At 40.4% G+C, this 16,351-nt stretch overlaps 1 protein-coding gene and 1 long non-coding RNA gene across 2 annotated transcripts in view; both read left to right on the top strand.

Moving 5' to 3' along the window:
• Positions 1 to 16,351, top strand: part of LOC104966374 (TANK-binding kinase 1-binding protein 1-like) — a 39,846-nt gene that overhangs the window by 5,844 nt on the left and 17,651 nt on the right. The gene's annotated exons all lie outside the window — the stretch shown is intronic.
• On the top strand, positions 12,889 to 14,762 carry LOC104965720 (uncharacterized). The gene is made up of 3 exons (XR_800571.1): positions 12,889 to 13,283; positions 14,227 to 14,273; positions 14,726 to 14,762. It is a non-coding gene; the product is annotated as an uncharacterized lncRNA (long non-coding RNA).

The raw sequence follows: 16,351 nt of genomic DNA, 5'->3' as shown, positions 1-16,351 counted from the left end.
TAGGACAGTAGGGTATAATGAGTTCTTTAAGGTAAGATGGCGCCTGCCCATTAAGGGCTTTGTAGGCGAGAAGAAGAATTTTAAATTCTATCCTGTGTTCTATAGGGAGCCAGTGTAAGGCAGCCAGAACAGGAGTAATGTGGTCCCTTTTCCTAACTCTGGTTAGTACACGAGCTGCAGCATTTTGAATCAGCTGAAGCGACTTGACTGACTTCTTGGTACACCCTGATAATAAGGAGTTATAATAATCCAGCCTTGAAGTAACAAATGCATGTACTAGTTTCTCTGCATTGTTTTGAGGCAAGATATGCCTGATTTTTGCAATGTTACGTAGATGGAAGTAGGCGGTCCTTGAAATTGATTTTATGTGGGCGTTAAAGGATAAATCCTGATCAAATATAACACCAAGATTCCTTACAGTCTCACTGGAGGCCAACTTAATGCCATCCATAACTAGTATATCTTTCGATAGTTTGTTTCGTAGATTCTTTGGGCCAAGTACAATAACTTCAGTTTTGGTCGTGTTTAACACATCAAAAGATTAAAGGTCATCCACGTTTTTAAGTCCTTGAAGCAGTCTTGAATTTTATTTAGATGATTAATTTCATCAGGCTTGATTGATAAATATAGTTGAGTATCATCCGCATAACAATGAAAGTTTACAGAATGATTCCTTATAATATTGCCTAACGGAAGCATATATAGTGTGAACAAAATAGGTCCGAGCCCTGTGGCACTCCATGGCTAACTTTGGTTTGCGTGGAAGATTCATCGTTAACACGTACAAACTGAGAGCGTTCAGATAGATAGAACCTAAACCAGCCTAAAGCAGTTCCCTGTCAGTGTCATTGGGCCTTAAAATGTATTTCTACTTCCTTAATTATTCTGTTGATTTGACTTTCAGTAATGTGAAGCTATGAAAATAGTCCAACTGAGTTTTTCAAAGTCTAAGATGATGTCTAGTTTGTCAGCCATAAAATGTAGGATATTCAGTTAAATATGATATTAAACAGAGAAGAGCAGGACATCTCCAAGTACGACTAAGAAAGGCATTTACTGCCATATTTCTTGAATGATTAGTTGAAAATGTAAGCGATTATCAATCTATCCATCTCTAGGATTTAAGAGAGTCTAAAACATTACTTGATTTGTCCACCAAACAGCCAGAAAACAAGAGATATTTAATAACAATGATTACAAAAACTGAAAAAGCAACTTATTTAAGAGGCTGCTGTTCTGGCTTGTTTAGCTTAGAACATCTTTATTGAAATTCTTTTACATTTCTGAGATGAATAAACATTAACCAGTCAAATCTGGAATAAATGTGTCCATGCGGTGTACTATAATATCTGTCAGGAATACATTCTCTCATATAAATAAGCTTGATAAATATTGGTAAACGTTTATTGATCAATTATTATATGTGTGTGTGTGGTGACTCTTTAAAGCCATCTATGAATATTCCAGCCGCCAGCAGGGCCTCTTCATTTGGTGATTCAGCCTGTGAGTAGCTTATATAAAAGTCCAATATTTATGTATATGAACATAATCATAGTGTAAGTGACAGAAAGAGCAGACCCAGGAGCAGGAAACATTGAAAATGAGTATGAAAAGTAGCAGAGGCAATGGAGGAAATGGAATATGTTTTACATAAATTAACACCCTGTGAATTATGTCAGCATTGTATCTGGGCAGGACTGTGTGTGTGTGTGTGTGTGTGTGTGTGTGTGTGTGTGTGTGTGTGTGTGTGTGTGTGTGTGTGTGTGATTGTGATGGAGGAGGGTCTGTGTGGCTTCCAGCAGATGCAGGCTGTCTGTCTGACGGTGCATCTGTTTGTCTCGCTCTGTGTTTGTTTGTGTGCATTCTAGGGATGTGCATCACTGAGGCCGATGCGATGCGCATCTCGATACGTTGCCACGATACGATACATTAACGATACCTTTGAAACACCAGGCGATGCGATACGATACGATTCACCCCTGTTGCGATACAGTTCGATACGATTTGATTCAACATTATGCGATTCGGGGCGATACGATGCGATTCAACACGATGCAAAAATAATGATACTTCAATATGGTACGACAGAGGATTTTTGTTTTATTCCTTATATGCAGCAAATCATACATTAACAAAAAAGTGCTTTACATATTTGGTACTGCACATNCCCTCCTCCTTTAACCCTGGTGACTCTTTAAAGCCATCTATGAATATTCCAGCCGCCAGCAGGGCCTCTTCATTAAGCTACTCACAGGCTGAATCACCAAATGAAGAGGCCCTGCTGGCGGCTGGAATATTCATAGATGGCTTTAAAGAGTCACCAGGGTTAAAGGAGGAGGGGACAACGAGAACAAAGAGGAAATGAAGCGCTGCTGTGCTGTCTCCATTTTAAATCAGATGTTCCATTTAGACCCAGCTCTTGAATAACGTGTAAGATGTTTTGTTTTATAACTCAGTGCAGCGAGATTCTTGGTTTGATGTCTGCAAAATTTGAGTTTTGCCAACAATCATTATTCTGGGCAAAGACAGAAGATAATGACCATTTCCAAATGATGCTAAACAGTCACCATTGGTGACTATGTGTAAATTGTTTTCAACACAGCAAGTACCGAATCCAATTAACAATAATATGTCCTTAGGCTTGGCGGCGTAAAAAAAGCTATGAGAGGCTGTTGTGTGTCTGTTAATAGTATTTTGTTCCAGAGCACAGAATGTCAATCTTTCAAATGTAATCCAAAACAAGAGGAAAAAAGCGGCAGTGACGGACAGGCAGCTCCGTAGGGCATGGAGGTAATGTCCATCAAGCACGAGCCAGATTTGTACTAATCAGTTTTACAGTATGGCACTGTGCAAAATGCTGCCAATGGTTACACCTGAAGGACGTTTGTGTGACAAATCAAGCCTTTATAATTCCAGGAAACAACCAACACCTTTTTTCTGTTGGCCGTAGCGTACAGTAGTGCTCGCATAGTTGTATCTGTTAAGATCTGAGAACATGGCATCATCAACGAAGATAAGTCAAATGTGTCAAAAGAAGACCTGATTTTAATAACAAACAAACGTGAAGGCTAAACAAACTTTCAGAGAAAACCTAGGTGGGCAGTATAATTAATACCAAATGTTGATCTGTGAAATAATGCATTATTGATGATCGTGCTTACACTTTCAGTTTCACCTAGGAATAAAGTGTTAGATAATCTGGTCATCACCCGACTGCTCATATTTCATGCTGTCAGTGTTAACTATATTATCATAACTGATAAGCATGATTAATCTAACGCTCCAGATGGACGTTTTTGGATCATCGTGAGAAGCCGTCATTACAAATTTCACTTTCAAATAAATAGTTTTTCAGGTGATTGGATGATCCATCTGTAAATTAAACTAATACAAAAGCCGTTGGGAGAAGAGCAAACATTCATATTTTCCAACGAGAAAAGACTTCAGTGCCGTTCTTTGCTCTTTGTTCAAAGAAGATCCTGATATAACTGATGCTACTGCAGCATCTACGTTAACCTCTTTAATGCACGCACACACACCTGTAGTTGCCATTAGCTCCTCAGAGGATGCTGATCGGTCAGACCCACTGTGGTATGGACTAAAGAAGAATGGTATGGCAGCTAAATCTAAAAAATAAACACAAACTGTAATATACCAGAAATACTTTTTAAAAGGTTTACGTTGTAATGACCAAGGAAATATGATTAAAATGATGTGTTCATGGGCAACACTAAGAAGAAAAAAGTCAATGTTAACCTCTCACCAATGAACTGGCTGTGTAGTCTGATGATTCAACCAAACCTGCTAATGTTCCAACTGTACACGCATACGCTGTAAGCTAGCTAGCAATGGACATGCTAGCTAGCTGTGTTTAAACATTGGTATAACCCTGGATAAAATATCTTTCAAGATGAAAACTACTGCTAGGCAACAGTTTAAAAAAAACTGTATTGACTTACTTGGAACATTGACATTGACTTTAAATAATCAAGGCATGCTTTTGTCTGCCTGAACACACCGAAAAGGACTAAGTGGACAGACACATCATTGAGGAGCTACATTGTTCTCTCATAGTCATTCATCATAATCATCACACCCTCTTCATTGGGTTTGTCTCCTTTCTACCTTCTTTTCTCTCCGTGTTTTTTTTGTTGTTTTTTTTACATAACTGTGGCATAATATATATGGGCCAAGGCAGTGACCACTCTCTTTTCTTGTGTTTCTGAAAAAAAGCAATGGGCTGCCCACCTGCATCAAGGCTCTTTTTTTTCTATCAGAGTTTGGGCTTAAGCTTAGTCACTTTGACATATTCTTTCAGGGAAAAACAAGATACACCTCTTTCCCAACTCATATTTGTTTGCTCTCAGAAGCAACAACCTCACACCTCCCACTGCCCTGTCTCTGCTGTGTTCATTGTTCCAGAGTAAGAGCACTGACTGCACCAAACACATCCACGTCTACGCACAGCCTGTGTCGTGTGGAACCTTAAAAATTGCGTGACAACCGGAGGATGACATAACGGGGACGTAGTTGTGTTGCTTTTGTTGTTACAGTACCTGGTTGCTTAGGAGACTGAAGGAATGTGATGTAACCGCAGTGTAATGTGACCACTCACTCTCTGTGCCCACGCAAGGCACCGTGCCGATAGTGGAGGCACAGCGTAGAGTAGTACGAAACAGAACGTCTTAATGTGTGTTGAAGTGAGCAGCTAAGTCTGTGTGACAGCGGGACTCTAGAGTAGAGTTATAGTAAAAAAGAGAGGAATATAGACATCAGAAAGGACCTTGTCTGTGTGATATCATGTTTCCAGAAAAGAAGTAGAAAGTCCGTTATGGGCCAGGAATCTTTATACTCCCGGGGGATTTGCAGGGTTCTTTTTGTGTCTCAGAAAATCCAGGTTACCCACTTGCTTGTCATTTGTTACTTGACTGCCTTAACTCCCTCTGGTGCCCCTAAAAATATCTGCTCACACTCTGAGAATGCCCCTACAGTGTTATGTGTGAAAATGTTCGCAATCAGCTTCTATTGAGGGAAATACATTGACAAAGAAAGAAAGAAACCAGCAGAGTCAGACATATTGTCAACAGTTGGAAAATAACTAAGTAGCAAACCACTGGCAGATTGACTCAGAGGATCGAAAATAATATTTTTATGAGAGAGAAAAAAATCTTTGTGTTTGCAGCCGGGCCGCGGCACAGCGCATAGATTTTCAATAAATATGTAGCTAAAATACAGCTAGCATCAGAGAGAGTGACAAGTAGGCTTCTGAGCAAGACCGAGAGAAAGTACTGAGTATCTGTTTGTATCCTTCATGCTGCATCATTGTATTTCGCAGACCAGAGGAGAGGAGGACTTACCTGTATATAGGTCTTTACTTCAGTGAGTGAAGTGAACCAGCTGCTTTGTATTTACAACATCGCAGTCTTTGTGTTTGACCTACAAAAACAAACCAACAGAGGACCTTGCTTGTTTCTAGCAGACACACAGTAAGAAAACAACTTGCTATCTTGCAAGTGCAGGCCAGGAGAACAAACACATCCGGGGTTAGCTTTAAAGAGGCTGTGTTATGCTTTTGGGGGGTGTTTTATCTTTTTTCTTTTTGCATGTCAATGGTCTGCAAAGGCTAATATCTCAAAGTTCACGATTAAAGGGAGTTTTTCTCCCACAGACTCCCCCCCTGCCCGAAACGCCTCGATTGTTGCTTTGTTTACTTCCACGACATAGTGACATCACTATATCTTCACGACTAACCTGTAAATCCTGGGGTTGAAGTTATTCTGCCAACACGGACTCCCACAACATGGCCTGTTGGAGGTCCTTAAGTCAAATACCTCCTTAAGCAATGCAGCCCATAGAGCTCAAGAGCTGATGAGCACTAGCCCTGAAGACAGTGAAACACCTCCACAGCCTCTTTTACAGGGTAACTGGACTGAAGCATCAAGTGAAGTTTGCATTCTGACTGTCTTCCTGAGTACCATCCACCAGGACCTGGCTGAAAAGTAAAGTACAGTCAGAAATGAACTGAAACACTTTTTCTCAGTGCAAGTTATGTCACACCATGTTAGAAGATGTCAGAAAGTCCTAAGTGCTCAACTTGAATCTTCAAATCAAATACGACTTCTACAAAAATAGGACTACCTTAAGTGGGAGTCACATATCTTTAAGTAGTCACTATAATACAGTATTAATGTTGAGTAGTGCCCGCCAAGCTATTAGAACACTAGCTACATCCATTAATTCATTAAGCTTGTGTCAGAATGATCAAGTCAAACTATTTAAATACATTACGAACACAAAATCAATACAACACAGTGTGGTTGAATAAAGGTCATATTGTTTTTATGTTTTCTGCCAGTTCTCCAAGTTTCAATCAAGTGAACACATTTATGTTATATATTTTAAAAGGTTTTACTTCCATGCTGCGAACAAATTGTGGGGATAGATCAATGTTGTTGTACTTAACTCTTTCATTCAAAGTCAGGTTTTAATGCCTTGTCAGGGACTACTTACTGTAAAGGTGGGGTATAGGTACGCAGTGGCGGCCGGTCCATAGGGGCGCTAGGGGCGCCGCCCCCCCTCTTCCCACATGTTTGATTGTCATTAAAAATTAAAAATTCATAAAAAAATATATTTCCAAAAAATATATTTTTTTTCTTTTTCTTTTTAAAGAACAAGGTAAATATTATATAGTTGGTATCAGTAAAATGTATAATCTACAATAAAATCTTGTTTAAAATTGTTTTACCATGTCTAAAGTTACTGATAAGTCACATGTTTCATGCCTGGCCGCAGCGTGTATCATTACCCTCTCTCGTCCGGGCGGTAGAAAAGAGCCCTCAGCCGGAGCAGCTGCAACCAACAAGCTGACTGTTGCTATCTGTAAACTATGCCGCCGAAACATAATTTCAGCCAATCAGCGTCGTCAGATCTGATGCTCAAAGGGCGCCCTTTCAGCGCCCTGGCCTGTGTGTCTGTTTAGACTCGTATCCAAGGTGACGCTACAGTAGGAGATGGCTGCGTCTGCAGTTGTAGACTCCGGTGCTAGTGGATCGCCGGAGCTGTAGATTAACATTTGCATGCTTATTGTAGTTGTAAGGGCAAGGCCTGTGGCACCATGGAGCATATGTGTGGGCTGGACCTGTATTTTACAGGAAAGGAGTGATCAGAGGGTCGAGTTGTCAATTCTTGTTCAGTTTTCATCTTCCTCACCCTCTCAGACTTTGAGTTGCGCGCGCTGCTAAAGAGACGCGCTACCATGGAAACCAAACAATGGTGTACCTGTATTAAAGTCCGAGTGGAAACAGTCGTGAGTAAATCTGATTTTGTCAGAAATCGGGAGAAATGCGGGTTTCTCCCGCGAAAATCGGGAGGGTTGGCAAGTATCTCACACACACAAACACACACACACACACACACACACACACACACACACACACACACACACACACACACGCACACACACACACACACACACACACACACACACACTGTTCGTATTTAGTCTCCTGATTTTAAATGCCCTAGTATGGTTTTGTCACCATTTCCATAGCCCCACCAAAAATATTTTCCACCAGCCGCCACTGTAGGTACGTTTGAGAAACCGGCTTGAGATACACTTTTTGTTATATTCCATGGAATGCTCTTAACATCCCGATAGCAATGAATATCTTAAGTGCTTTGACAACAAATCCATAAAAAAATGTCATCTGTGGAAGCCATAGTACTGTAAAAAGCAGCCGGCCCGGCTAAAATAACTGGATGGCCTACCTGCCTGTCAGCCTTCCATCTGTGCACAAACTTATCTCGTGCCCTCATTGGTCATGTGCGCGTTCGTGTGTGTTGGAGGAGGGGGTCTGTAAGGAAGTGGCAGATTTTTTCCGGCTGTGTATTTTCAAATTCTAGCGCACTCGAGCTGGTTTTTCCACAATTACCTACCCCACCTTTAACATTAATACTGTATTATAATGACTACTTAAAGAAATGTAACTCCCACTTAAGGTAGTCCTATTTTCTTTTTTTTTAAGAAGTCATATTTTATTTGACCTCCTGCTGTATGCAGATTCCTGTTGAGACATCTTCTAATGTGGTGTGTGACATAACTTGCACTGATAAATAGTGCTAAAGTTCATTTCAACTTATTTTGAGTATAACCTCCAAAAAAGTAATGTGGAGGTTATACTCAATATCAGTAGTGTCAGATCACAGTGTGTCAGATGGCAAACTTCACTTGATGCTTCAGTCCAGTTACCCTGTGAAAGAGGCTGTGGAGGTGTTTCACTGTCTTCAGGGCTAGTGCTCATCAGCTCTTGAGCTCTATAGGTTGCATTGCCTAATGAGGTATTAGGCTTACGGACCTCCAACAGGCCATGTTGTGGGAGTCCGTGTTGGCAGAATAACTTCAACCCCAGGATTTACAGGTTAGTTGTGATGATATTTGACCATGCCTAAGTTAATTCTCAAACATATGTTCCTAACTAACCTAAGACCTGGTACAGAGCAGGTAAAGATACAAATCAACTTGACACCAAGAAATGCAGACCTAGCTACTGTAGCTCTTAAACTAAAATGCAAACACTTTAGTTTATTTTAAGTTATGAAAAGTTAGTCAAGAAGCTTATAGCACGCTAAACACATCTTCAACCACTACACCTGACCAACCACCGTCTATCACAGGCCAGAACAGTAAGACACACACTCACTTACATGGTAACGCTAATAGCATGTTCTCTTGAAGGGATCTGAAATCATCCAAGGAGTCTTCTGCATAATAAAGCCGAGACAGTTCAAAGGTATGCGTATCAATAAAGATGCCATGACTCTGGCTGAATTGAAACGCTTTCTTCTGTCTTACTTTAGCGAGAAGAGCGGTACAGAGCTCTTCCAGGAGTTGATGAGCACAAAGCAACATGAAAGTGAAACACCTCAAAATATCCTAGTGGAATAACTAAAGTGCCTCCTTTCTAACCACCGTGGCCCCAAAGAAGCTCTAATAACGATGGAAGATCAAAGCGATGAGAGAGGAAAATAAAAAGGCAGAACACCACGTCAGAAGATGGTAGTAACTGGAATCAGCACTGGAGGTCAAAGCGGATACTTCTAAAAACAAGAACAATCACTTTTAGTTTGTGTCACACAAATCCACCTCACTTTTAATGGCACATTACCAGCAATTAAACATTGATGTAAGATAAAAAATGTAAGGCCCTAAGTCAACATTGCTCCTATATGCTTGGGTTGATTGTTCTTGATTTTACATCCCTAATCACTGGCATGTCCTCATTTATAAAGCCATTTCTAACTTGCTCTCTCCATATGTAAATGTCCCTTTTTCTGTGACATTTCCTCAAGAGATTCTCTTGCTATCTGTTGCCAATGTCCGTCTTCAAACGGGAAAGAGGGCTTTAAGGTATGATCCTTCTGCGGCTTTCAATTTTCACAGATTGATTGATTATAGCTGAGAGGAGATGGCTTCCTAGAGTGTTTGGAAAAATAGCTTTAAATTGGAGGAAGGTACATCAGGTGTAGATGCTTTGAGCTGAGCTGGTGGACCCTATATCATCTAGGATATGATGAATTGAGTTTTATTTTCCAATACTTATGCTGTGATTGTAAATTGTATAGTCTGTAACGGTTATGTATTGTATTTCTGAAATGTTATTTAGTGTTATAAGGCTTTTCCTGGTAAGGACATGAACGACAATGACCCAAAACTAGGTTCAGGATCAATTTCAGCACAAGTAGAAAAGAAAGCCCCATCGCTTCACAATGTTTAAATAGCCCGTCACTCTCATATTGTTATATTTACCTTTTTATGTTGCCACATAAATCCGCTGTTCTTTCTGCTTCAAAAAACAAATGCACTCTCTAGTCTCTTGACTGCATATGCAGCGTTTTATGATGCCTTTGTATGGGCTCAGAACAGTCTCATAATACACACATGCACACAGAAGGATTCAAACTTGTATTTCATAATCCGCAAAAGGATCCACACTTGTGTTTTTCAATGCACACACAAATGTGTTCCGTTTCATATAGGCCTACATGTAAATAGAATCCAAATACAGAAAAAAGTTTTAAATGTGTATTTTTGATCCACACATTTGTTTTCCATTTAAATCCCCTGAACCTGCAAACACAAACCGCTTTCTGTGCACGGATCGCTGTGCATTCGTGTGTGGGTTTTTTGAGACTCCCCTGACGGTCAGCCGATACGTAGTTGTAATTTTTTCTATCTATAGCCAATCAGATGTCTCCTCAATTCTAAGCCAATCACATGAGCGCGCCCCCACGAGGGTAGATTTATTGCGTTCATGACGTAGCGCTTCATGAACGCATTTTGCGCAGTCCGGAGCTGACAGGTCCATGGGACCTGCCTGCAGGCGCTAATCTCAGGACACCTCCACTCTCAGTACACTGCCACTTTCCGAACAGGAAATGCACGCAAATACAAGCCTTTATATTATTAAGGTTCAGCGCCACTTTCCGAACCATTGATTAATGCTTGTGTGTACACAAAAACGGCAGGCAAAACCGTTTTAAATGTGTGTTTCCTGTATGGCGAATACAGGTGCTTTATTTATGTCTGTATGAAGTTGTTGTGAGTGTGGAGGGAGCAGCTACAGGTTAGCTTAGCCTAATCGATCAGTGCACTACGAAGCCAGTGCTAGACAGTGAACTGTCAACGGGGGGGGAGCCCCGCCGGTCATTATCGGCCGATATTCACTCTTAATAGTTTGATCTGTGCTCTCTATAAAGGCCGATCAGGAGAGCTGGATCTGATCGATATGGACATAAACGCGAGTGAAGTATAACCGGACGCGAGAGAGAGATCAGATCAGCTGCTGAGTCTGACGGAGACACGCAGCTCTGCATGATCACCTGATGCTCCGCCCTCTGTTTAGCGAGCTGACCGGACAGCGCAAAATGCGTATATGAAGTGTCATGAACGCAATAAATCCTACCCTCGTGGGGGCGCACTCATGTGATTGGCTTAGAATGAAGGAGACATCTGATTGGCTATAGATAGAAAACATTTAAAATATAAAAAATTAAAAATACAAATCGGGTGAGCGTCAGGGGAGTCTCAAAAAACCCACACACGAATGCACAGCGATCCGTGCACAGAAAGCGGTTTGTGTTTGCAGGTTCAGAGGTTTTAAACGGAAAACAAATATGTGTGGATTAAAAATACATATGTAAAACTTTTTTCTGTATTTGGATTTTATTTACATGTATATGAAACGGAACACATTTGTGTGTGCATTGAAAAATACAAGTGTGGATCCGGAAATACAATGTGAATCCTTTTGCGGATCATGAAATACAAGTGTGAATCCTTCTGTGTGCATGTGTGTATTATGAGACTGTTCTGAGCCCATAGAAAAGAGGAGGTTGTCACTACCCGATCTGTCCCCCTTCCCGATCTGTACTGCGCATGTGCGAGACGAGCCTAGTATATAACTGTCACTGAGGAACTGCATACAGCTAAAGCAGCCTCCCTCTCCTCTGTCATCATCCTTCTGGACCTGTCTGCCGCATTCGACACGGTGAATCATCAGATCCTCCTTCGCACTCTCCAAGAACTTGGAGTTTCAGGCACTGCACTTTCCCTCCTCACCTCATACCTCAAAGACCGCACCTACAGGGTAACTTGGAGAGGGTCCGAGTCCGACCCTTGTCAATTAACTACAGGGGTCCCTCAGGGCTCTGTTCTTGGTCCCCTCCTCTTCTCCTTGTACACAAACTCGCTCGGGTCTGTCATTAGCCCGCATGGTTTTTCAAACCACTGCTACGCTGACGACACCCAATTCATTCTGTCCTTTCCCCGCTCAGAGACCCAGGTCGTCGCACGCATCTCTGCTTGCCTAGCTGACATCTCTCGGTGGATGTCTGCTCACCACCTCAAGCTCAACCTTGACAAGACTGAACTGCTTTTCCTTCCGGGAAAAGATTGTCCCACTCTTGACCTAACAATCAACATCGGCACCTCTGTTGTTTCCCCGACTCAGACTGCAAGGAATCTGGGTGTGATCCTAGATAACAAACTGTCCTTCACTGCAAACATCGCTGCTACAACGAACATCTGCTGCTATAGATGAGAGAAATTACAAGTACGAATTGGATGAGCGTCAGGGGAGTCTAAGTCCCGCTGGACCCAGAAAGCGACGCATGTTCTGGTCCCAGCTTCGTCATCTCACGCACTAGACTACTGCAACTCCTCCTGGGCTGATCTACCGCATGTTGCCATCCGACCTCTGCAGCTCTCCGAATGCAGCGGCTCGTCCTGGTCCTTCAACTTCCTAAATTCTCCCACACGCGCCGCTCCTCCGCTCCTTCCACTGGCTTCCAGTAACCGCTAGATCCACTTCCAGACCACTGATACTTGAGTTACCATGCTGTGAATGGGATCTGGCCCTTTCCTACATACGCAGGACATGGTTAAACCGTACACCCCCGCACTTGCACTCCGCTCTGCATCAGCCAAACATTCTCGCTGACACCGCACTGCGAGGGGACCCGAGTTCCAGTCAGCAAAAACACGTGGGTTGCTATCCTGGCTTCCAAAATGGTGGAATGAGCCCCACATTGAGAATCAGTGACAGCAGAAAAGCTGTACACATCTTCTTCAGACTGAAAAACTCATCTCTTTCGACTCCACTTTCGAGCGATAGAAATTACTAACAAAGCCACTTATATACTAATAAAGGGACTGGCTTATCCTAAAGCCATTGAGTAGCACTTAGAAATGTTTTTAGCTCCTATGAAACCTGATGGTACTTATATGTTCTGTTTTCTTCAAGTTTTTTTTTGTTGGTCGAACGCACTTATTTAGTCGCTTTGGATTAAAAGCGTCAGTCTAAATGCAATGTAATGTAATGTATATCTGCACCCACAAAGCTGGTAAAAAAAAAAAGAGCCATCCAATCAAAACAGGCGCATAGTCGCAACGAGGCCAATCACAGGCAGACTACTGGGCGGGACCAGGCGGAAGAAGTTTTTGAGATCTCTCGTGTCAAATAAGCCCTGTATATGTTACTTTATACCGCCCTGAAAATCAATTATATCTGCCTGAATGATCCATAAGGAAGACTGATATTCTTACAGTGGAGGTTTAGTTTGAAATTGATTTCAGAAAACGTATTTTAATTAATGTCTGCTCCCTGTAATCCGTGTGGTTCTTCTATACAACCAACCTCCAACTGGATGTCACATTTCCTTGTTATTTTTGGAGGTCATGATAAGTTTCACTTTCACTTTTACAAATAACTGCTGGCGCACTAAAGGTAAGCTGAAACTGCCGATGCAAAACCCTCGACATACAAACGTATATCCCCATACAAGAATACAATTACTTTGATTCAGTCTCAGTACATATTTAAAATATGTATATATGTAATACTATTCGTGACTGTAACGTTACCTCGAATGCTATCTGTTTATACATATCTTTAACCGTGTATGCTAGCTAGGACTCAGTTAGCGTAGCACAAACGTCCTCATGGTTCTAGAAAACTTTTTTTAACGGCTTTATAAACCGTTAATGTGACGGTTAGGTCGCGATGTTTTTGTGTTGACTGTACATTGTTACCACAACGGAAGCTGCCATTAAAGTTATGGATATATTATAAAAGTTGTTGTTTTATCTTTGTCAGGACATTTTGTTTTTTATAAAAATGGAGACCCACGCAATGTGTTTTTTCAGATTACAGGAAACTATTTGATATTTAATCAAATATATTTAAGTTAACAAGAAATACACACATTTTAATTTAATTCAGGACATTTAAATCATTTCACTTGTTATTTCTGCTACTTTATAGGTATCCTGCCCTACATTTAGGGGGGGAATTAATGAACATTTAAATCCCACTTTACTAATATTAATGATATCACGATTATCAAACAAAAATACATTATGATACCAAAAAATCAATTAATAAAAAACAGTAATAAATGAGCTGAAATTAGATGTATTTCAACAGCTACTATTAAACATGATTAACACATAATGCGTTCATTAAATATAATCAAATTGTGAAATACACAAATAGGTCTGAAAGAATCATTCTACATAATAAGTATTTAACACAGAGTCAAATGTATATTTTTTAAATGGCCTGTACATCTACTTGCTCATTTTGTATTCAATTCTTTACTTTAAACAAAGGAAAGGGGAAGAATTGTAGGAATAAAATAACTTCTGTCATTATTTCTTCTCATCTATAGGCAGCTCGTCATGTCCCGTGAACGTCGACCTAAACATTCATCCCCAGGTATTTACTATCTCCTGATTGTTATTTGGGAACCTGAATGAGTAGTTTTTCTTACACTATTAAACAGGAAATACTTTTACATTGCAATTTTAAGATTTGGTCTTTAAAGAAAAACAAGAATTTAGGAAATGGATATAACAAGTGATTTATTTTTATTGTAATTCCTCCTCTTTAAATAATCCAAGTCAAATTACTACAAGGCTGGATTATCTGTTATTTGTGCTATTTCAATTGATTTTTGATTTAGATTTTGTATTAAGTAGCACATAAAGAAATAAGGTTCACAATAAAAACAAGTGATAGAAGCATATGCAATGAGAGGCCAAGACTAAAAGCTCATTGAGGGTCTCGTTTAAATACAATTATGTATTTCAAAAAGGAATATTGAATACTTCTTCAATTACATTTTTAAGTTGACTTACAAGATTTGTGTTAGATATTTTATTCTGTAGTTCCCTGACTATCCTTTCACCATGGGTGGAGCTGGTTTCAAAACGAATTTGAGATGAAGACCTTTTCATTTTCATGTCAGATCCATGCTGTTTGACAGGCGTACGCGGGTTCATTCTGGAACATCAACATTTGTCAAAGAGATTAGGGTTAGTTACATTTCTGAGAATTAAACACTGGTTTCTGTGATTCAAGCATTTAGGTCTTTTGGTTATAAAACCTAATGACATTTTGATTTGAATAACACTTAACACTAATGAAAAAGGTGGAAACACAGTGTAGGCCTGTGCGATAATCAGTAAATTGACTTATCGTTACGATAAATAAAGATGGACTCGATAACTTCTTCTGAGCTCCGATAAAATTGCTGTTTACAGTTTGTTTACATAAGGGATGTGACCAGGCATTTGAGCCCGGCGGCTGTGGCTGCCAGCCCGGGCGCGCTGTGAGGGGGCGGGGCTCCACAACAGCCCATGACACAGCCAGGGTCAGGACACTCCGCGTGCAGCAGTGTAGCAGCCAAATTAAGGATATAGCGACCCAATGGCAGGAGACAACGTGTGACTTACTCGAGGGGAATTTGAAGTGAAAATGGAAGTGGTTGCAAAAACCTAATACACATCTCCGGTATGGCAGTATTTTGAGATTTAAGCCAAATCAACCGAGGCGAACCTACGGATTTGAATGAGGCGGTGTGTGTCGCATTTGTTTTAAAAGGTTAGCAACAAAAGCTAGCAATACGACCAACCTTAAACTGCACCTGAAACACAAAACCACGCCACCCCATTCCGTTTTTCCCAGCTGGTGGCAAACACGGGGCAGCTGGGAGATGGAGAGCCACCTTCTCAACAGTTTACATCAATGCCAAACATGTTGTTGCTCCTTGCTCGAATCTTTGAAATACGATTTGGATATGGGCCTGTTGAGGCATCTGGGTCTTTGTATGGACAGTGGACTGCACACTTGGACTGTTGTTTTAAGGAGTTTTTTTGCATGTGAGGACAATGTTGTGCTCACATTTATTTTATTTATATATATATATATTGATATATATGAGAGAGAGAGCTTTGTTTTCCAGCCTGGAGTCTATTTAATGCGTTGTTTTGGTTGTGGTGATTTAATTATTTATAATTTAATTAACTGTTTATTTATTATATATAATTAATTATATTTGAATATTATTTCAATTTCATTTGCAATGTTGAATGTTCAATACAAAGTTCTGTTTGAAAGGATATACTTCGAACTTATTATGATATATTATCATTTATGTCGTGGTCTAACTGGTTTTGCCAACGGTGCCGACAATATTATCGTTTATCGTTATCATTCCGGGAAAATGTATCTGGTCCAACAAATATTATCGTGAGAGGCCTAACAGGCTGTGCTATCAGCGCCTCTTCATTAAAAAACAATGTGTGTAATAAAAAAAGAAGACTGCCGTAAACTCCATTCACGTAAAGTTGCTGTTAGTTTCAACATCACATCCAATATTCAAACTTTGAAACTTATCTGAACAAATCTTATCCTGAAGGGAATGCCTTTTGTTCTAGAGCAAGTGTTAATGACTGCATTCAAAACAGGATAATGGATACAAATCTGTTTAATTTATTTAAATAAATATGTTT

Source organism: Notothenia coriiceps, unplaced genomic scaffold (assembly GCF_000735185.1).
Source record: "Notothenia coriiceps isolate Sejong01 unplaced genomic scaffold, NC01 NC01_scaffold00037246, whole genome shotgun sequence".
NCBI lineage: Eukaryota > Metazoa > Chordata > Actinopteri > Perciformes > Nototheniidae > Notothenia > Notothenia coriiceps.
Note: the sequence above shows the minus strand (reverse complement) of the source record. Positions and strands in the feature narration are given on the sequence as shown.